This window comes from Mustela putorius, unplaced genomic scaffold (genome assembly GCF_011764305.1).
Source record: "Mustela putorius furo isolate JIRA1106 unplaced genomic scaffold, ASM1176430v1.1 tig00000224_pilon_pilon_pilon, whole genome shotgun sequence".
NCBI classification, from domain to species: domain Eukaryota; kingdom Metazoa; phylum Chordata; class Mammalia; order Carnivora; family Mustelidae; genus Mustela; species Mustela putorius.
In genome coordinates this window covers 27,428,789-27,450,623 of record NW_025421321.1, presented here as the reverse complement: position 1 = coordinate 27,450,623, position 21,835 = coordinate 27,428,789, and the positions used below count along the sequence as shown (strand labels likewise).

Sequence of the window (21,835 nt, the reverse complement as noted above, 5' to 3'; positions counted from 1 at the left end):
CATAAACATGTAGGTTGATGCTAACTGGTTTTCATCCTACCTCACTGGTAACTTATCTTCAGTATCTTTTGATGACCATTTTTCCTATATCCAACTTTGAAACATTTGAGTTCCTTAGGCAACCTCTTTCTCATTGTATTGTCTAGACTCCATCTTTATCATCCCAGTGGCTTCAGTTACCATCTTTGTGCAAACCACTCCCATTTCTAGCTCTAGCCCAGATCTTCCCTCCATGCTTTAAACCCATATACCCAGCACCATTTTTTAAAAAAGATTTTATTTATTTGACAGGGGGATCACAAGTTGGCAAAGAGGCAGGCAGAGAGAGAGGAGGAAGCAGGCTCCCCGCTGAGCTGAGAGCCTGATGCGGGGCTGAATCCAGGACGCTGAGATCATGACCTGAGCCAAAAGCAGAGGCTTAACCCACTGAGCCACCCAGCACCATTTTGTATATCACTTGCATTTCATGCCCAGGCATCTTACACTTTATATGTTCAATACAAAATTCATAGTTTTTCCTACTATTTCTCTGTTCATGAGCCTCATAAATAAATCAACTATGCTTCCATTTATGCCTAGCCTATCTCATAACCAATTAATCAGCAAGGCTTACTTATTCTGTTTTCTGTCTTCAGAATCTTTCCATTCTTTTCATCTCCATCACCACTTACCCCCCCACCCAGGCCAAGTGTCCTTGTAGTTTATACAGGTTACTTCAATAGCCTCTCAATTGGGGTCTTTCCCTGTCTACTGTAATGTATGAGAAGCACAACTTAAAAGATAGCCCTAGGAAAGCTCATTTCAGATTATTACTAGAGACATCCAAAGACCTTGTTAGAAATTAACAAAAGAAGTTATCTAACTATGCTTTTAACTAATCCCTGACTTTACCCTGCCCCTTCTATTATCAACATGGCAGCTGCTGAGATTTTATATACCAAGCAATGCTATATTCTATACTTGGGGTGGATTTATTTTTCTGAAAACCAGGTTCTAATGTCTTATGTCATCCTCCTGCTTAAAATCCCATGGACACTTCCAAACTCTTTGATTAAATTAAAATTCCTTACACTGACTTCAAGATATTCTAAGAGCTGTCTCCTGCCTCACACATTAGAGTCATTTTATTCCTCATTACATTCCTATCCTTTATACTCTAATTTCTTTTTTTTTACTTTTTTTAAAGATTTTATTTATTTGACAGAGAGAGAGAAATCACAAGCAGGCAGAGAGGCAGGCAGAGAGAGAGAGAGAGAGGGAAGCAGGTTCTACTCTGAGAAGAAAGCCTGATGTGGGGCTCGATCCCACGACCCTGAGATCATGACCTGAGCCGAAGGCGGAGGCTTTAACCCACTGAGCCACCCAGGCGCCCCTATACTCTAATTTCTTGAAGGTGTCACTTACCTTCCTAATTCAGACTGTCACCCCTGTATACATTGTCTTCTTCTCTTTTGCCTTATTAACTCATATCTATCCTTTGGCTCTTGAAATAATCCTTTCCTATGAAACTTTGTATCCTGCATCTCAAACTAGATCAGATCTAGGTTGTGTGCTTTCCTTTTCAATGTCTGCTTCTCCTTTGTAATAGATACCATCACTGACTGTCTTGTGCTACATCTGTTAGACGTAAACTCCAACTTGGCAAGGATTGTGTTGGTTTTGTTTACTACATTAGCTCGAGCTGTATTTTTATTTTTAAGATTCTATTTATCTTAAGAGAGAGAGAGAGAGAATAAGCAGAGGGGGTGGCAGGCAGAGGGAGAAGCCGGCTCCCTGCTGAGCAGGGAGCCTAATGCGGGACTCAATCCCAGGACCCTGGGATTGTGACCTGAGCCGAAGGAAGATGCTTAACTGACTGAGCCACCCAGGCATCCCAAACATAACATTTTCTTATAATTTATAATATACTGAGACCTTGAACATATTTGAGGAATATAGTCAACAGAATGGATCACTCATTCTGAGCAGTACCTGTCCCCTGTGGTCCTAAGACAAAGTCCAATCCATCCCCACACTGCCTCAAACTGCAGCTGAAGTGGGCATTGTTCTGGCTATAGGATGAACGACCTCCAGATCTAGACTACTGTGAATTAAAAAAACAAAAACAAAAACAATCCCTGCAGTTGGCCTACGGTACTAACTTGGTAAAGTACTAACTAACCAAATTATCTGATAAAGTTTCCAGCACTTCAGTCTGCCATTGCATGGACTGATAAGCAGGTCCTGGCCACATGCACTTCTGTTTATATCATAAGCCAGAATCCAGTGAAGCCCTTAGCTTTAGGGGGACTCACGTGGAGAGTGATGGGGGAGAAGGATATTTCGCCACAACAGTCAAATCAAGTTTGGTGATAAGTAGGATAGAAATCAAAGCAATCTCATCCTGCCAATTCTTCTGTATCACCCACAGCTGGCACGCTCTACTTACTCATTCCTTCAATACTTTATTTCTTTGCTCTGAGTGTTTATTGAGAACCTACTTGTATTAAAAACATATTGCTGGAGGGGTGCCTGGGTGGCTCAGTTGAGCCCGGTGTCGGGCTCCCTACTCTGTGAGGAGGCTGCCTCTCCCTCTCCCTCTGCCTGCTGCTCCCCCTGCTTGTGTTCTCTCTCTCTCTCTCTCTCTCTGTGTTAAAAGAATGATTAAATCTTTTAAAAAATAAAAAGGGAAAAAAGAAATTTGGGCACCTGGATGGCTCAATCGGTTAAGCATCTACCTTTGGCTCAGGTCATAATCTCAGAGTCCTGGGATGGAGTCCAACATCAGGCTCCTCATTCAGTGGGGAGCCTGCCTCTCCCTCTGCTGGCCGCTCCCATTGCTTGTGTTCTCTCTCTCTCTGACAAATGAGTAAATTTGAAAAAAAGAAAAAAGAGAAGAAAAGAAAATGTGCTATTCATTTTTATGATTGTATTTCATTTATGAAATATATTTATTTGTATTAGGTCATTTTCCGTTGTAGCTTATTTATTCATTTTTTCATTAGTAACTTTATGATTCTAACATAACTGAAAACTGATAAAATTAAGGCAAAACTTGTGTCTTTGTTTGCTCACCCAACAAATATTTATTTGAATTTCTATTATGTTCCAGGTAGTAGCCTAGGTGTTGTAGATACAACAGAAAATAAAACAGAAACAATATCCTGTTTATGTAGTCTATACCATTCTTGGGGAGGGGGAGACAGACAATAAGAGAAATAAACAAGTTTAATTTGCTAGAAGATAGTCTAAGGGGAAAAATCCGGCTAAGGGACATAGGATGCAGTGGTGGGCTACAGTTTTAAATAGGGTGCACTGAGAGATCCTTCTGAAAAGATGACATTTGGGCAAAGACTTGAGTGAAGATGGGGAAAGAGGGAGAAGCCATGTGGGGCACAAACATTCCAGGCAGTGGGAATAACCAGTTCCTGGGACAGGTGTGTGGTTTGGTCAAGGCACGGCAAAAAGACTAATGTGGCTGGAGCAGCATACAGGAGAGTAGCATAGGACAGGACTAGAAAGGAAATGGCAGGAGAGATCCTGTAGGGCCATATAAACGATTTTCAGGATTTGGGCTTTTACTTGACTGAAATGGGGAACTGTTGGACATATTTGAGCAGTATGGGGACAATGTGATTTCCATTTAAAGAGGATCTTCGAAGCTTCTATGTTGGAAGTAGAGGACCCAGGTTGGAAGCAGGGATTAGTTAGGAGACTAGTTAGAGAGCAATGTTTACTGACTTTCTGACTAGACTGTTACATGTCTCCAGTAAAAATTCTAAGTAAGCTGTGCTAATGTCATGAATTTTAACTCTTATGTTTCATACAGCTGGGGACCTGGTGGAGAAACATTAAAAAGAAATTAAATAGGCTCCACATAACTGTTTTCCATCTGTAAAAGTGGGAGAGTTTGCTTGCAGAGTGTGAGAAATATTCACAGCAGTTCCCTGGCAGGTAAAAATCGGACACCACTGGGGAAAGTGCCTAGCCATGTTTTGTAGAGTGCAGAGAGAGTCTCTTTCTCTTATCATGCTATTCAGATACTTTGGGAACCTGTGATATTCCTTCATAAATTCATTACGTTATTATTTCCTTAATTCCTGTCATTGCACAAGATAGTTAATCAGTTGATTTAGGGGATAGAAAGAAATATACATGTTCCCAGCCTTAAGCAACTTATTTATACCATAATTAATTTCATGAGTATGATTATAATGGAATAGAACAATTTTTATAGACAGAATCAGACTTATTATCTAACCTAGAATAACATACCATGTATTTATGATATGCTATAGCCTGGTTCCTGAAATTTTATATTTTAAAATTTACAGCAATCATATTGTGTTGCAACAAATAATTTCACCAGATTTCATGCCTAATCATCATATGTAGCAACAGAAATTGACCTTTGGGATAGATATGAGATTGCTCTTGCAAAATAAAAGACACAGCAGTTAAAGAGTGTCTAATGCTAGTAGGTGAGATTTAAAATGTTCTTTGCAAGAAAGAAACCCTAAACCCAGCAGGAGAAGAGAAATCATAAAGATCAGAGCAGAAATCAATAAAATAGAAACCAAAAAAACAAGAGAACAAATCAATGAAAGTAGGAGCTGGTTCTTTGAAAGAATTAATAAGATTGACAAACCCCTGGCCAGACTTATCAAAAAGAAAAGAGAAAGGCCCAAATAGATAAAATCATGAATGAAAGAAGAGAGATTACAACTAACACCAAACAAATACAGACAATTGTAAGAACATACTATGAGCAAATCTACGCCAACAAATCTGACAATCAGGAAGAAATAAATGCATTCCTAGAGACATATAAACTACCACAACTGAACCAGGAAGAAATAGAAAATCTGAACAGACCCATAACCAGTAAGGAGATTGAAACAGTCATCAAAAAATCTCCAAACAAAACAAAAGCCCAGGGCCAGATGGCTTCCCAGGGGAATTCTACCAAACTTTTAAAGAAGAACTAATTCCTATTCTCCTGAAACTATTCCAAAAAATAGAAATGGAAGGAAAACTTCCAAACTCATTTTATGAGGCCAGCATCACCTTGATCCCATCAAAAAAGAGAACTACAAGGATCCCATCAAAAAAGAGAACTACAGACCAATCTCCTTGATGAACACAGATGCAAAAATTCTCACCAAAATACTAGCCAATAGGATTCAACAGTACATTAAAAGGATTATTCACCATGACCAAGTGGGATTTATTCCAGGGCTGCAAGGTTGGTTCAACACCCACAAATCAATCAATGTGATACAACACATTAATAAAAGAAAGAACAAGAACCATATGATACTCTCAATAGATGCTGAAAAAGCATTTGACAAAGCACAGCATCCCTTCCTGACCAAAACTCTTCAAAGTGTAGGGATAGAGGGCACATACCTCAATATTATCAAAGCCATCTATGAAAAACCCACCGCAAATATCATTCTCAATGGAGAAGAACTGAAAGCTTTTCCGCTAAGGTCAGGAACACGGCAAGGATGTCCATTATCACCACTGCTATTCAACATAGTACTAGAAGTCCTAGCGTCAGCAATCAGACAACAAAAGGAAATTAAAAGCATCCAAATCAGCAAAGAAGAAGTCAAACTATCACGCTTAGCACATGATATGATACTATATGTGGAAAACCCAAAAGACTCTACTCCAAAACTGCTAGAACTTGTACAGGAATCCAGTAAAGTGTCAGGATATAAAATCAATGCACAGAAATCAGTTGCATTTCTCTACACCAACAAGAAGACAGAAGAACGAGAAATTAAGGAGTCAATCCCATTTACAATTGCACCCAAAACTATAAGATACCTAGGAATAAACCTACCAAAGAGGCAAAGAATCTATACTCAGAAAACTATAAAGTACTCATGAAAGAAATTGAGGAAGACACAAAGAAATGAAAAAATGTCCCATGCTCCTGGATTGGAAGAACAAATATTGTGAAAATTTCTATGCTACCTAAAGCAATCTACACATTTAATGCAATTCCTATGAAAATACCATCCATTTTTTTTCAAAGAAATGGAACAAATAATCCTAAAATTTATATGGAACCAGGAAAGACCTTGAATAGCCAAAGGAATATTGAAAAAGAAAGCCAAAGTTGGTGGTATCACAATTCCGGACTTCAAGCTCTATTACAAAGCTGTCATTATCAAGACAGCATGGTACTGGCACAAAAACAGACACATAGATCAATGGAACAGAATAGAGAGCCCAGAAATAAACCCTCAACTCTATGGTCAACTAATCTTTGACAAAGCAGGAAAGAATGTCCAATGGAAAAAAGACAACCTTTTCAATAAATGGTGCTGGGAAAATTGGACAGCCACATGCAGAAAAATGAAATTGGACCATTTCCTTACACCACACACAAAAATAGACTCAAAATGGATGAAGGACCTCAATGTCAGAAAGGAATCCATCAAAATCCTTGAGGAGAACACAGGCAGCAACCTCTTCGACCTCAGCCGCAGCAACATCTTCCTAGGAACATCGCCAAATGCAAGGGAAGCAAGGGCAAAAATGAACTATTGGGATTTCATCAAGATCAAAAGCTTTTGCACAGTAAAGGAAACAGTGAACAAAACCAAAAGACAACTGACAGAATGGGAGAAGATATTTGCAAACGACATACCAGATAAAAGGCTAGTGTCCAAAATCTATAAAGAACTTAGCAAACTCAACACCCAAAGAACAAATAATCTAATCAAGAAATGGAAAGAAGACATGAACAGACATTTCTGCAAAGAAGACATCCAGATGGCCAACAGACACATTAAAAAGTGCTCCACATCACTCGGCATCAGGGAAATAAACACAAATCAAAACCACAATGAGATATCACCTCACACCAGTCAGAATAGCTAAAATTAACAAGTCAGGAAATGACAGATGCTGGTGAGGATGCGGAAAAAGGGGAACCCTCCTACACTGTTGGTGAGAATGCAAGCTGGTGCAACCACTCTGGAAAACAGCATGGAGGTTTCTTAAAATGTTGAAAATAGAAATACCCCATGACCCAGCAATTGCACTACTGGGTGTTTACCCTAAAGATACAAAGGGGCACGTGCACCCAAATGTTTATAGCAGCAATGTCTACAATAGCCAAACTATGAAAAGAACCTAGATGTCCATCATCAGATGAATGGATAAAGAAGAGGTATATATACACAATGGAATAATATGCAGCCATCAAAAGAATTGAAATCTTGCCATTTGCGATGATGTGGATGGAGGGTATCATGCTTTAGAAATAAGTCAATCAGAGAAAGACAACTATTATATGATCTCCCTGATATGAGGAAGTGGAGATGCAACATGGGGGGGTTAAGGGGGTAGGAGAAGAATAAATGAAACAAGATGGGATTGGGAAGGAGACAAACCATAAGTGACTCTTTTTTTTTTTTTTTTTTAAAGATTTTATTTATTTTGTCAGAGAGAGAGAGAGAGAGTGAGCACAGGCAGACAGAGTGGCAGGCAGAGTCAGAGGAAGAAGCAGGCTCCCCGCTGAGCAAGGAGCCCGATGTGGGACTCTATCCCAGGACTCCGGGATCATGACCTGAGCCAAAGGTAGCTGCTTAACCAACTGAGCCACCCAGGCGTCCCCAAACCATAAGTGACTCTTAATCTCACAAACTGAGGGTTTCTGGGGGGAGGGGGGTTGGGAGAAGGGGAGTGGGATTATGGACATTGGGGAGGGTATGTGCTTTGGTGAGTGCTGTGAAGTGTGTAAACCTGGCGATTCACAGACCTGTATCCCTGGGGATAAAAATACATTATATGTTTATTTAAAAAAAAAATGTTCTTTGTGATGTTTTCTTAAAGATTAAATAAAAACCAAACAAAATCAATACTAAAAACCTAAAGTGAAACTTTTTTTAAAAAAGATTTTTATTTATTTGACAGAGAGATAAAGAGCGCAAGTAGGCAGAGCAGCAGGTAGAGGGAGAGGGAGAAGCAGGTTCCCTGCTGAGCAGGGAGCCTGATATGGGGCTCAAACCCAGGACCCTGGGATCATGACCTCAGCTGAAGGCAGCCCCTTAACCCACTGAGCCACCCAGGCACACCTGAAGTAACAACTTCAAGCAATTCATTATTAATTTCCAGACTTAGCATTTAAGTCCTAAAAACCTTAAAATAGCTAAAATTTGATATAAATGTCAAATTTTAATAGGAGCCAAATAATGAATATGTTTCTAAACTTTGGTCAGTGGCTTATGATCACAGTGCTTTGTAATCTCATTTTAGAATTTGGTATGACAGAAAATTTCATAATAAGCACCAAATCATGTCATAAAAATGAATGCATATACCACAGATATATGTGTATATGTATACACACTATATATCTTTATATATGAAAGGTCCTACCTTAACCTGGGTCTTATGACTTCTGTCCTGGTGCTTCTTCTCACTCATTTATAGACCCCAAAATCAATGGGTAAGAAAAATCATCTATCTTGTCAAATCTTCCCCTTAATGGAGAGTTTCTTTCTCATGACCCATAACAACTGAACAATCCATTCACAATCTGTATGTAGCCATTTAAATTATATTAAATAATCATTAAAAAACATTATTATAGATCAGACTTAAATGATCATATTTAGAACCAGTTTCTTGGATATCAAATCATTTTTAGATCCATATGTATTTGTCAATGAACAAATCTTTTAAAATGTAAGGCTCAGAATCTTTGACATATCCCATAAGATATCTCTTATGCCTAAAGCAAATAGCATGTTATTTTGAGGGTTTAAAAAAAAAAAAAGGAACATTTATCAAACCCTGACAATATCTTTTCTGAATGGAATAAACAAAGATTTTTTTTTTAGGGGAAATATTTTCTTTAATAAATAAGTTTCTTGTAATTATTTTGACTTTGTCAAAATGTAATGTATTTGAACTCAAGAGTTTAGTTTGAAAGAGGACCCAAGGAAAAATGCAAGTGCTGTATTAACTAACATTATTGGTATTAAAATATAACAAAATTTCTGGTGTGCAAACTATCTCATCTATACCATAGTTTAATTTGCATTCTCTTCTTTAGTAACAATTTCAGTATTTTTCCATATAATTTTCAATTATGAATGAAAGTTCCTCTAAAAAAATTATTACTATCACTATGATTTTTAAATTTTATTTTTCATTGATTTTATTTTAGTTTTATTGAATTTTTTTCATTGAAAGGTATGATCTCACTTGTATATTTTTCATGTTCCCTTACTGAATTGCAAGTTGAAGTAAGGTACTCTAAAGGTGTGTTTTCTTGATTCCTTCACTTCTGGGTTTTAAAGTTCACTGTTTTTTGTTTCCTGGCAAAAATGCCTTTACAGGATGATTTAGTCAATGTTTTCCAAAAAAACCCCAGAAACAGGGGGGCGCCTGGGTGGCTCAGGCGTTAAGCGTCTGCCTTCAGCTCATGTCAAGATCCCAGGGTTCTGGGATTGAGCCCAGCACCGGGCTCCCTGTTCAGCAGGGAGTTTGCTTCTCCCTCTCCTCTGCCTCCTGCTCATGTTCTCTCTCTTGCTCTTTCTATCTCAAATAATTAAATAAATAAATAAAATCTTTAAATAAAAAACAAAAAATAGAAACACAAAGTTAAAATTCAAACTCATACTTTTCATCTCCAATAAAAATATAACATTTTGATTTACTAGAAAGATCTTGGATTTAACAATTTAGAGCCCATCCATATGATCCAAATCAATGTAAACATTCTAAACATCTCTTTTGTATCAATAAGCTCACTGGTAGATTCACCATGTCCAAATATAAAAGAGAAGATCTAGTACTCGCTAGCAATTTTTCAGTGTGGGTAGGGAAACAGAACAGATGCACACATAATAAATGAAAACACTTTCAGGGAAACATCAACAGGTGCAAATTACTATAATGCACCATCTTCAAATAGCACAAAATCAAGATGTAGATTAAGGGTGGATTAAAATTAAGCCATAATTAGGGTGATTAAAAATATAGTTTTTGGAGATGAGTTTCGAGCAAGGTTTTGAAAAAGTTGTATGAATTGGCAGATGGGAGCAGGTTTTCCAGTGAGAAGAGTAGGGCAAAGACATGGAAAGGAGCAATTGTAGGATTGTCGAGAAAATACTAATGGCAGAGCAGAGGCAGGTTGCCAGAATATGCTGCTTTTGACCCACATGCTTCTTTAATCTGTTAATTCTCTTTCTTTCAGCCCATCACTTATCACATCTTCGCCTATTCAGTGTAGAACCTGTGGCATATCCGTGTGGCCACACTGTGGCAGAAGGCTCAGTGCCTTGGATCCTGTCTGGTTCTGTTATTGCCCAGGCATGGCCGGTTTCAGAAATCAAGGACCAAGCTTTGCAGGCAGGCCTGGGCCGGGGTTGCTAGTGAGCTGAACAAAGATGATCAAATGAGCGTTATCTTTCTATCGTGACTCCCAGTCCTGCTCTCATGCTGCTTCCTCTTGTGCCTTTTCATCATAATCTGAACATCTTTCATGTCAAACTATTTCTACTGTAAAAATTTTTTTGGAAAAGTTGACTATGTTGGAAGGTGGAGACTCTACTCAGGGACAGCAACAGTTCCCCTACTTCTTATCCAACTCGCCCTTCAAGCTGTACTTCGGATATACCTCCCAGTAATTTAGCCTGTCTGTTCTTAAATCTAGGATGGTAAAGAAAAACTCCTACTTGTTCATGTTGCAGCCACCTATCCATCATCTTGGGTTTCATCGAGGCTTCCAGAACCATTTGGCAAAAATTCTATGCCTCCTGTCTCTTGCATTGTCCTCTCTCATTTTCCCTTACTCCCTTCTAATTGCCCTCCTTAGGTCGCCTAGCCCCAAATGGCTCTGTTGATGGAGATCATTGAACAGATACCAAGCCAGGAAGTCATCCTGTCCATTTGATGAGTAAGGAGGCACTTCTCCATTATGGGCCTTCTGCTGAGTATTCGCTTGAGAGACAAACATTTTCAGGCTCTTGGACTGTTTTCAGTGATCCGTCCCATAGATTTACCCATTTCATAAGCTTGGTTTTTTTGTTTGTTTGTTTTTTGGTTTTTGGTTTTTTTTTTTACCAAAACTTTGATTTTGTTCCTTCCAAATCCTAAAGAATCTACACCGTTAGCTGCTCCCTAAGAATCAGTATATATCTTGACCTCAAGCCAGATCTTCTTCCATGAAACATGTCTAACATGTAAAGCCCACGTTCTGCCTACTAATATGATTTTTATTCTCCATTGTCCTAAGAGCCACAATCTTCTTTCATCTGGTATGGGCATACTGTGTGGAGCCATCTTTAAACCAAGATGTTCCACTCCCTTTAGTACTTAAACTGAGATGTACAATTGACTTTCACATCATCGGTCAGTTGCTCATAGAAAACTCCCTCTAGGCTATAGATGTGAGTTTAAGCAAGTGTGAGAGTTTGCAGAAGGCATAGGAATGTAGGGTCTATTCCATTATTAAACTATTTGGTACCACAAACTTTATGGCTGGATTCATTGAATAGCACACAGTTCATTATTGACGGCATGAACCAAAGGGAACTCCATGGTCAATTTCCTCCAGAGCTAATATCAAGGCAGGAATTTTTTTAGCAGAAAGTTACTGGAAGGGGCGTGGACTTTGTCCAAACTTGAGGATCCTTCTCTGAGTATCTCCTATCTGGAGTTAGCAAGTCAACTCAGTACCTCAGTCAGCTACAAAAAAATCAAGCACAATTAAAGATTGCGGGTCATAATGACCAACTGTCAGTTGCTTGCACTGAAACTCTGGACAAGGTGCTCAGCTTTCTTTTATTATGGACCCCAATTAAAGATGGATAAAATTCAGATCATCTTGTTAATGGTCAGAGTAAGGTGTACAAATAGGCTGCACCCCAAATTTAGATAATCATTTTGAAAGGAATATCTTGGAATGCCATAAATCCTCAAGCACCCAGACCCTCTAGTGTCATGTCATAATTTTTATGATTTTTATTTTTATAGAATTTCACACATATGACTTGTAAGAGCAACCAGGAGCATTTCTACATTCTGATCTTCATGTGCTAGCAGCATGATGTTTTGTGGGTATTGGATCAAAGTGACGTACCACTTGGATCAAAGAGGTGACGTTCCCACAAACTAGACTGTAGCACAGAGCTGGGAAGCTGGTGTATTTCTGAGGCACAACAAGAAAGATTTACTGCTGTTTATGTCAATGAAGGCAAATTTCTAGTAATACCTATAAACCAAAATGGATAAAACATGTTTTGGGCAAGATTCATAATTGCACTCTTAGAGCTAATTTATTCTGGTAAGGAGGAAAGAAATCACAATAGCAGCCACAACAGGAACCTCAACTCATTTTGTTTTGTTTTCAATAATCTACTGTCATTCCTCATGACTTATGGAAGAGTAAAAGCCAAATCAGCCTATTAAATTAATCACCAAATCTGCACTTTTGGGAAACAATCTCTTGTAGTGTTCCTGTTCATTCTCTGTTTTGGCAGGGGAGGACAGTGCCAAATGGCCTCCACTGGGCCCTTCCTAAAACAATAGCCCCTTTTATAGGTCTAAGTGAGCAACTGTGTGTGGTTCTGAGTGTTACCTAAAATATCCATTCCAACAATCCCTCAGGATCTGAGAAAATGATCCCAAGATGTTTTGGGGAATCCCATGAAGCCCACCATGAAGAAAATTCAGGCCGGAACTCCACTTATCACCTGGGCTCTATAACTATCCCAAACCCTAACCAACTAACTCTTGTGGAATTATAGGTCCCCAGGAATCAGTGATAAATTTGAGCCTATATCCAATATTCCTGAGCTTAGGTATTTCCCTTTCCTCAATGCACAAGTATTCAGGTTAACAACAGCAGGCCCCATTAAAGAAGATAAGGCAGAAGGTTACAGCAAAATCTTTTCTCGTAGGTACGAGCCTCCCCTTCCTTGGGTGATGCTGGGTCTATGAACCCAAAATTCTCTAGCACTCTGGCTCCAGTGAGGCCTCTGTTCACCAGACCTAGAATAGCTTTGGTTAAATAAATCAAGACACACCTTAATTGGCTGTCTTTCTATTTCATTCCTGGGGACCCCATGATTAATTAACCATAGCCAGAGATTTCTGCTACTGAAGCCATTCTCTGATCCCCGAGTGTAGCATCTGGCTATTAAAACAATACCCACTTTGCTTCCGACTGTTAACAGTCATCACCTGGGCCAGGTCTCAGCTGGCTCCTCACTGAGATCAGGAATACCATGTTGATCGCAGCTCTTTCCACAAGCATCCCCAGCTCAGAAAAAATTAAATAAAATAAAAATAAAAGCCAGCAGAGCCCTTTTAGATATTTGGGTATTCCCTTTTTTGGCTGTCTTATTGCCAGGGGAAAAGAATCTTCAGGGCCCTGGCAGAATATAGGAATACGACACATGATCCATTTAACCTACTTTCTGACCTCACACGGTCTTTAAATTCTTTCCTCTCCGTCATGCCAAGGACTTTTTAGCCTTTCTTTTACCAAAAGCAACCAACAGTGGATTCCTGTTTGCTTTGCCAAACCTGCTAAAACTTTTTGAGCTACCACACTGAACGCAGTATGTTTTATGAATAAACCCATCATAATGAATACGGTTCAGTTTGTTCAGAAAAAAAAAAAATCCAACACTGGCTACACATTAAAATAATATGAGGAGTCTTTAAAAAATATGATGCTTATTATACCTTCCACTCCCAGATATTTAAATCAGGATCTCTGGGTTTAGACCAATCCTCTACGTTTTCTCAAAACTGCCCAAGTGACTGCCATCCACTGGGAGGTGTGAGGACCACTGCTGTGGGAGTTTTCATTCACTCCCAAGGTTTCTATCACCATGTTGAGGCTAACAAGGTACATTTATAAATTCTTTTAAGATCTGTCTTCTAAGCCTCAGCCCCCTCAAACAATATTTCTTTCTTTGCGTCTCCCCCCAGGTTCCAAAGAATCTGAAGGCTTATAAAATGTAAAGGAGATTATGAAACATTTTTGTTTACTCTGTGCCAGGAAGTGCTATGATCAGACTAAACATATTAACTCTAGTCTCTGCCTTCTTTGTAGAGACAGTTGGTTGCCTACTGTGGGGTTTATCTTTTTTTTTTTTTAAGGTTTTATTTATTTGAGAGGGGGAGAGAGAGAGTAAGAGTGAGGGGCAGGGCAGAGGGAGAGGGAGAAGCAGACTACCTGCTGAGCAGGGAGCCTGAGGCAGAGCTTGATCCCAGGACCCTGGGATCATGACCTGAGCTGAAGGTAGACACTTTGTCAATTGAACCACTCAGGAGCCTCAGAGGTTCTTAACCTCAGCACTACTAACATTTTGGGGTGGGTCACTCTTTGCTAAGGATGACTGTCGTGGGCTTTGTAGGGGACTAAGGAGAATTTCACCAGATTCCAGAGTAGCATCTTACTTCTTCCCTGCTATATATTGCCAAATGTCACCTGGGGGTTGGAATTGCCCTTAGCTGAGAACAACTGGTCTGTAGTCATCTTCACATTAAAGGTTTCACAAGAACTTGCATTTTAATATTTTATATCCCGAGTAGTAATTTTCCCTTCACTGCTCCTGGTCTTGGATATTTGTACCATTATCAAGACTTCACTAATCCAGGGACCCAGTATTCAAAATTCGTGGTATTATATCGCTCTTGAATGTCATGATTCCTAAGTCTCTTTCTCACCTGAACAGTTCTTTCCCTTCCTGCCAACTCCCCCCTTCTTTTTTACATGCCACTGACTAACGAAATTGGTTCGGTTGTCCTATGGTGTCCTTGACATTCTGGAGTTGGTTGATTGGTCCATCTTGACTTTATTTAGCTTGTTCGTCCATCCCTGTTTTACCAGACCAGTAAACCAGAGGTTACATCCCAAAGTTTGATTAGATTCATATGAAACATTTTGGGTACTGAAATTCATATTGTTATATATCAGCTGGCAGAAAATTAAGGCTGTCCGACTCCTGGCTAAAGAGCTATCAGGCAGTGATACCCCTGACTCCACCATTATGAAGTTGATAATTTTGCATCATATGATTGTCCATTTCACCCTAACTTCTCACATAAAGGTTTAAGCACATATGGATGCTTATTGCCTCAGACAGTTATTGATTTACGAGTAATAGATGGTCATTTTCTGGAGATCCGTTTTTGATACAATGTGAGATGGCAATTATATACGTAAAGTGAATATGTCATGTAGCAGTTAGGTATGCGAGTCTGAAGGTTGGTGTCAGAAAGATAAACTTAGAAGTCATCAGGATGTGGCTGATACTTACTATTCCTAGACTGGATGAGGTATTTGAAGGGAGAGGGAGGATGGAGAGGAGGGTCCCGTAGTGAGCAATCAGGTACCCCGACTGTTAAAAGTGGATGAAGAGAAGTAGCCAAAAGAGGACTGAGAGGCAGGATCTACCTCATTAATATCATTTCTCATGGCTTTTTCCTTGATATCTTCTCTGGACTGTGGTAATCATCTAATTGATCTTACCGCCTCTAGTTTTCCTCTTCTAATGCATGCTCCACAGGACTTTGAGAGAAATTAGTCTGGAAGTTAAATCTATCAGCTTTATTAGTTTTCAGATTAAACCCCTCTAAAAGCTCTGCATTGCCTTTAGGATAAAGCCCAAATATCTACTTTCACCATATGACTCCTGACGTGTATCTTTGCTGCTTGCTTAGATCAGGTTTTGCCATTCCCCATCCTTTCCCTATACACACGGCCAGGCAGTTTCTTGAAACATTGTAAACTGTTAGTTTCTCTAACTATTATTCAACTTTTTTTGTGGGAGAATTTGTTTCACTTGTTTCATCTGATTCATGTTTTGGTACTAAGTTAAAGGCAACTGTGAAACCTTCCCTGACATCAGCAAGGTGTAATTGACCACTATTATTTGATAGTGTGTGGGGGTGTTATGTCTCAAATTGTGACCTTAATGCACTGCTCTACAAACTGAGCACAAATATGATCACTTATTTTCCTTCCAGTTGATTACCTAGAGTATACCTTAAATGCTACACTAGGGGGAAAAAAAATTCCCCTCTTTGTTCTCTACCCCAAATTTTCCACAGTTCTAGAGGCTTGCACAGTCTAAAAAAGGGTAAGCAGGAATATAGGCTATGATAGTCACTAGAGCTATTAAAAAAATATCCTGGTTCTCCTTCTAAGCATATAGTAAATCCGTACTTTTCTGCTCCCATGTTTTTTGCTTGGACAATGAAATGTCAGTAGAAATGACACATTTCCCCTCCTTGCAGAAGGCTTTAAGGCCCAGTATTTGATTTGTTCTTCCCTTCCCTCTGTTGTAGTGGTTGGGGAAGCATATGTTGAAATGGAGTCTTTATCAGTCTGGGTCCCTGTGTGATAAGCATTTCAATCTGTGTTGGAATGTATCATGAACAAGAAATAAGCTTTTTTGTGTATTCAGCCACCGAGATTTTGGAATTGTTTGTTAGCACTGAACAATGTAGCCAATTTAGGCTGATATATATACTAAGCAGGAAGAGTATACAGTCTGATGATTCTAGTAAGTAAAGCTGGTAACCAAGCCTGGCTGCTGAAGTCTTGCTGCATATCTCTATGGAGGAGAGATTCTCAACCTTGGCATGTTTGACATTTTGGCCTGGAAAAATCTTTGTTGGAGGAGGCTGTCCTTTGTATTGTAGGATGTTTAGTAACAGTTCCGGCTTCCAAATACTAGATGTAAGTAGTACCCCCACACCCAAGTTGTGACAACCAAAATGTAAAGTATTACCAAATACCCCCTGGGGCTCACAAGTGACCCTAATGGAAAACTAGTGCTTTAGGCAATACACTAGATCTGCTTTTGATGCTCCGGGTCTACTCAAGGCTGCTATAGATTTTTGAGAGAGAAATGTTACTCCGTCAGAACATGGTTCTGCTGGTGTGTCTTTGACAGGCGCCCAGAGTCACAGTTTTTACGTCTTGGCTCTTCTAAGGCCATGGGGCTCAAAACACCTCCCTGTGGCAATTCCAGAAGCACAGTTGGTTTAGAGTCTGCTTTTTGTGATCCTGGATCTACTGTCCTGGGACATCATTACCATTAGGAATGGTATCACTTTGTGACTCCAAAAAGATATCTAATTTATATATAGTCTTTCCAGGACAATAGGTCAATAGGTCTACCAAACCAAAAAGGCTCAGCTAACCTGATGGGACAAGAAAAGGTAAGAGCAAATTAATGTATAATCAAATGTTACTGAAATTCAATATATATTGATATTTCAGTAACATTTGATTATACATTAATTTGCTCTTACCTTCAATATATATTGAATTTCAGTAACATTTGATTATATATATATATTCCCCCCCACACCATAGCACATACCCTCCCCAATGTCCCTTACTCAGCCACCCCATCCCTCCCACTCCCTCCCCTCCAGCAACTCTCAGTTTGTTTCCTGAGATTAAGAGTCTCTTACAGTTTGTCTCCCTCTCTGGCTTCATCTTGTTTCATTTTTCCCTCCCCTCCCCTATGATCCTCTGTCTTGTTTCTCAAATTCCTCATATCAGTGAGATCATATAATTGTCTTTCTCTGATTGATTTATTTGTTCAGCATAATAAATGGCACCAGATATTCTTAAAGATATTCAGCTTTATTATACTCCTAAGTGGAAGGAGGGTAATAAAGGGTTTCAAACAGAAGTTCAGCAGAAACAACAACAACAAAACCTCCCCAAAAATAAAAAACAAAAAACAAACAAAAAAAACTTTGATAACTTGCTAAAATATTTATCCCATGGTAGTTGTTTTATATTTGTTGAATGTGGTTTAAATGTGGATCCTTTATTTTTTTAAAGATTTTATTTATTTATTCATTTAACAGAGAGAGAGAGACAGAGATCACAAGTAGGCAGAGAGACAGGCAAAGAGAGAAGGGGAAGCAGGCTCCCTGCTGAGCAGAAAGCCTGATGCAGGGCTCAATCCCAGGACCCTGAGATCATGACCTGAGCAGAAGGCAGAGTCTTTAACCCACTGCGCCTCCAGGCGCCCCTAAATGTGGATTCTTAATCTGCATAATATCACTGGGGCTTTATCATACAAATAAATAGAAAAAGGTGGAATAATTAAGTAAGTAGAATAATAGTGAATCCTCACAGCAGCAGTCTTTACACATTTTCACTCTCATATCACCCAGATTAAATTTCTAATTACATCTATTTCTGTTGACATCTAAAATTTTTTATTATAAGTTTAAATAGATCCAAAGGATAGGATTTCGACATGTTGTAAATATTTGATTTTTTATAATAAGGCTATTATTTCATTCTTTTAAACATTCCAATGGAATCTAAATACCAAAGCAACTTGATACCCACCATATTAGAGTAATGCATGCTATATGCTAGTGTAACAAATGAAATCCCCAATTTCAGTGCCTTAATATAACAACGTTTATTTTTTCCCTCACACATGTCAATTGGAAAACATTTCAGACACAGCTTCTTTCTACCTCATGCCTCCACCATTCCTAAGGGCTTTAAAATAATACTTTGATTCAAGTCAGTGAACAAGGAAAGAGAATGTTGAATCAAGCATGGTAAAGTTTTATGAGCCACCCACTTTCCATTGGCTACTATTCAGTCACCTGGTCACATCAACCTGCAAGAGAGGGTAGAAATGTAGTTTAGTTTTAGGCCCAGGAGATAGAGGAAATGGGTTAGAAGAGCACATACATAACAGTCTCCACTATAGTTTACTCTTCTGATGACCAAATATGCTTCCTCTTCTCACACATAAAACATACTCCCCCACCCCATTCCCAGATTAGATAACCCAACATTTCATCTGTCACTATATTCATTTCTAACTCCAGGATTTCCCAGGGGTATACATCCTTTCTATCAGGATCTGGATTTTGATTCCTCTGGTCACTGCCACCACCTCCCCACCACACACAAACATTCAGATGCAAAATACAGTGGTGGACCAGGGACAGGATAAATACAATTAGCTTACCCACTTAGAAAGAATAGTAGAAAATACAAAGCAGTTTCTTGTCAGTGGAGGTTAGGAAATTCTGCATGGTAGGGACTATAAGGAGCCCCTGTCCTAGCAGCAGAAAGTATTTTTGATTCAGTTTTCATTCTGCTCATTAGGAAGTCCTTTACAGTACATAAAGTTGTATTTGAGTCAAATTAGGTTTGTTGAAAATCAACTAAATAAAGCACAAGCCAAGACTATTCCTGGGAACAGATTGCCTCTGAGGCTTTACCTTTGTTGAATGAAACTGCTTATCCAACAAGTCTATTCAATTTTCTTCCAAATTTACATTTGTCTTTTAGAGTCTCCAGACAATTGAGGAAGAGGACATAATTTAGGTTGTGACTTCTACCAAAACATGCACTGAAGTTAGGTAAGATACTCTCAGAAAGGTGGCTACATTTTAAATACAGAAAATAACTTTTATAATACTGTTATAATTTATATGAAACATGATAGTATAAAACTATAAATATATATTTATATTATCATATGTCTAGTAAATAAATACTGGTGCTCTAAAGAGTCCTAAAAATTTGAGATTTCATCTTTTACCTTTGTTGGTCATGTTTTCATATGGAGTTCCAGCTATAAAACTTGGACCAGCCAATTTTGACATGTGACTTTCTGTTAATTTGTACTCTTTTCCTTTCACAATATCTTTTCCTTTGTACCTATTTTAGGCTATAAAGGAAAATGAGATTAAAATGTCTCCTCCTCAGACAGACTATTTGAAGAATGTATTTTATAAAAGACAATTTTATATACTTAAGGTTTTGAAGAATATTTTAAAAGCCCTGCTATTTATTTACCATTTATCTATCTATTTATTTATTTATTTTAAAGATTTTGTTCATTTGAGAGAGAGAGAGAGAGCATGAGGGGGGGAGGGTTAGACGGAGAAGCAGACTCCAGGCTGAGCAGGGAGCCTGATATGGAACTTGATCCTGGGACTCTGGGGATCATGACCTGAAGCTGAAGGCAGTCACTTAAACAATTGAGCCACCCAGGTGCCCAAAAGTCTTAATTTTTTATAAACTTAAAATGTTTTTGTTATTTTAGAATGACTATAGGTGTATATAAAATTGCTTTGAATTTTGAACTACTGATACATAATAATTTCTGAATGGTAAGTTCTATAGAAGGGAGATTATGTACATTTGAATTTGTAAGGTGTTTAGTTAATAATTTGAACATGAACATTCAAGGGATGAATCCTTTTGATTCATCAAAAAAAAATAAAATAAAATCATATGTAAAGATGCTTGTTTCAATTCTTTCTTGCTGTTCACTCCATATGGAACATGAACTTCATCTCCTGCTGCAATAATTGGTTCATAACTTTCTTCCATCATTTCCTGAAAGCATTTATTGTCCAACTAAAAGTGAACAAGACTAAATTATCTTCTTGTTACAATTGTTGACAAAATTGCAGAAATATCCAATGTCAGCATTCCACCCTAGAATGCACAAACAAATTCTCACTAAAGTGGAATGACATTGCGAATGAAATTTTCAAAGTTGAGTATTTTCAGATTTATTATTTGGATAATCCATATTTAACTGTAATTATTGTTTTTAAGCCCATTCATTTCTTACAAATACATTTTTAGAATTGCAAAGGACCCTATAAATCATCATATGATTTATACAGAATCAAGCATTTGAAGTTTCTTGACTCTCTTTTCATTATACTGTGCTTCCTCTAACTCAACAGATGATTTTAAGTTGGACAGCATTTACATTTATAAAAATGTAAATGCTAATGCCTTCTTTTAAAAATTTATGGTCTCTTAAGTAATTTGCTTTACACAGAAAAATGAAAGATCTTTTGTCTTTAAAATATCAACTAATCATATAAGTTTCTTCTCTTTCTCTTGACATTGTTTTGTTCTTTTCACATATTGAGACTTCATATATAGTTTTTATGTACCAATATTGCATGTTCACATATGCCATTTTAATGGCTTTTAGACATTTTTAAAAAAATATTTTATTTATTTATTTGACAGACAGAGATCACAAGTAGGCAGAGAGGCAGGCAGAGAGAGGGAGAAGCAGGCTCCCTGCTGCATGGGTCTCCATCCTAGGACCCTGGGATCATGACCTGAGCTGAAGGCAGAGGCTTTAACCCACTGAGCCACCCAGGCACCCTTGGCTTTTAGACATTTTATCATGTTATATAACTTGACCATTTCTAACTTATTGGACATTAAGCTGTCTCCTACTTAATCATTTTTGGATTATCTTCTTGGGATATACTCCCATAAGTATTTGTTCAAAAGAAAGTAATTCTTATGTTTTCTGTTGTACATAAGTAGATTGCTTTTTAGAAACATTTTGTGAATTATGCATAATAATCAGTAATGTATGATTATATCTGTTTCCTGTAGACCTGCTAACATTCACTTTACATAGATAAGATATTAAAGAATAAAAAGGGTACTACTAATTTTTTGATCAAGATACTTAAAATGTTTTTGTTATTTTGAAATGATTATATACATATGAAATTCTAAACTTCTGAATCTTTGAGCAAATTTTATTTATTTTATTTTTTGAAGATTTATTTATTTGAGAGAGAGAGAGAGCACATGGGGGGAGGTGCAGAAGGGGAGGGAGGGAGAGAATCCTTAAACAGACTCCCCACTGAGCACGGACCACCCCCCGCCAGAGGGCGTCTCATCCTAGGACAATGAGATCATGACCCAAGCTGAAATTAAGAGTCAGACGCTTAATAGACTGACTGAACCACCCAGTCACCCCTAGAGTAAATTTTAATTTATTTTTGTTAATTTAGTTATTTCTCAAAATTTTATAAA

At 38.2% G+C, this 21,835-nt stretch overlaps 1 protein-coding gene across 2 annotated transcripts in view; it reads left to right on the top strand.

Annotated features, from left to right (window-relative positions):
* Positions 1 to 21,835, top strand: part of FANCL (FA complementation group L) — a 299,340-nt gene that overhangs the window by 182,469 nt on the left and 95,036 nt on the right. Inside the window, exon 3 of one of the 2 annotated variants that reach the window (XM_013051074.2) lies at positions 19,316 to 19,386. The exons of the other annotated variant lie outside the window; for it this stretch is intronic. The gene's annotated coding sequence lies outside the window, so the exon portion shown is untranslated. The remainder of the gene's footprint in view (positions 1 to 19,315; positions 19,387 to 21,835) is intronic. 2 annotated transcript variants of the gene reach the window in all.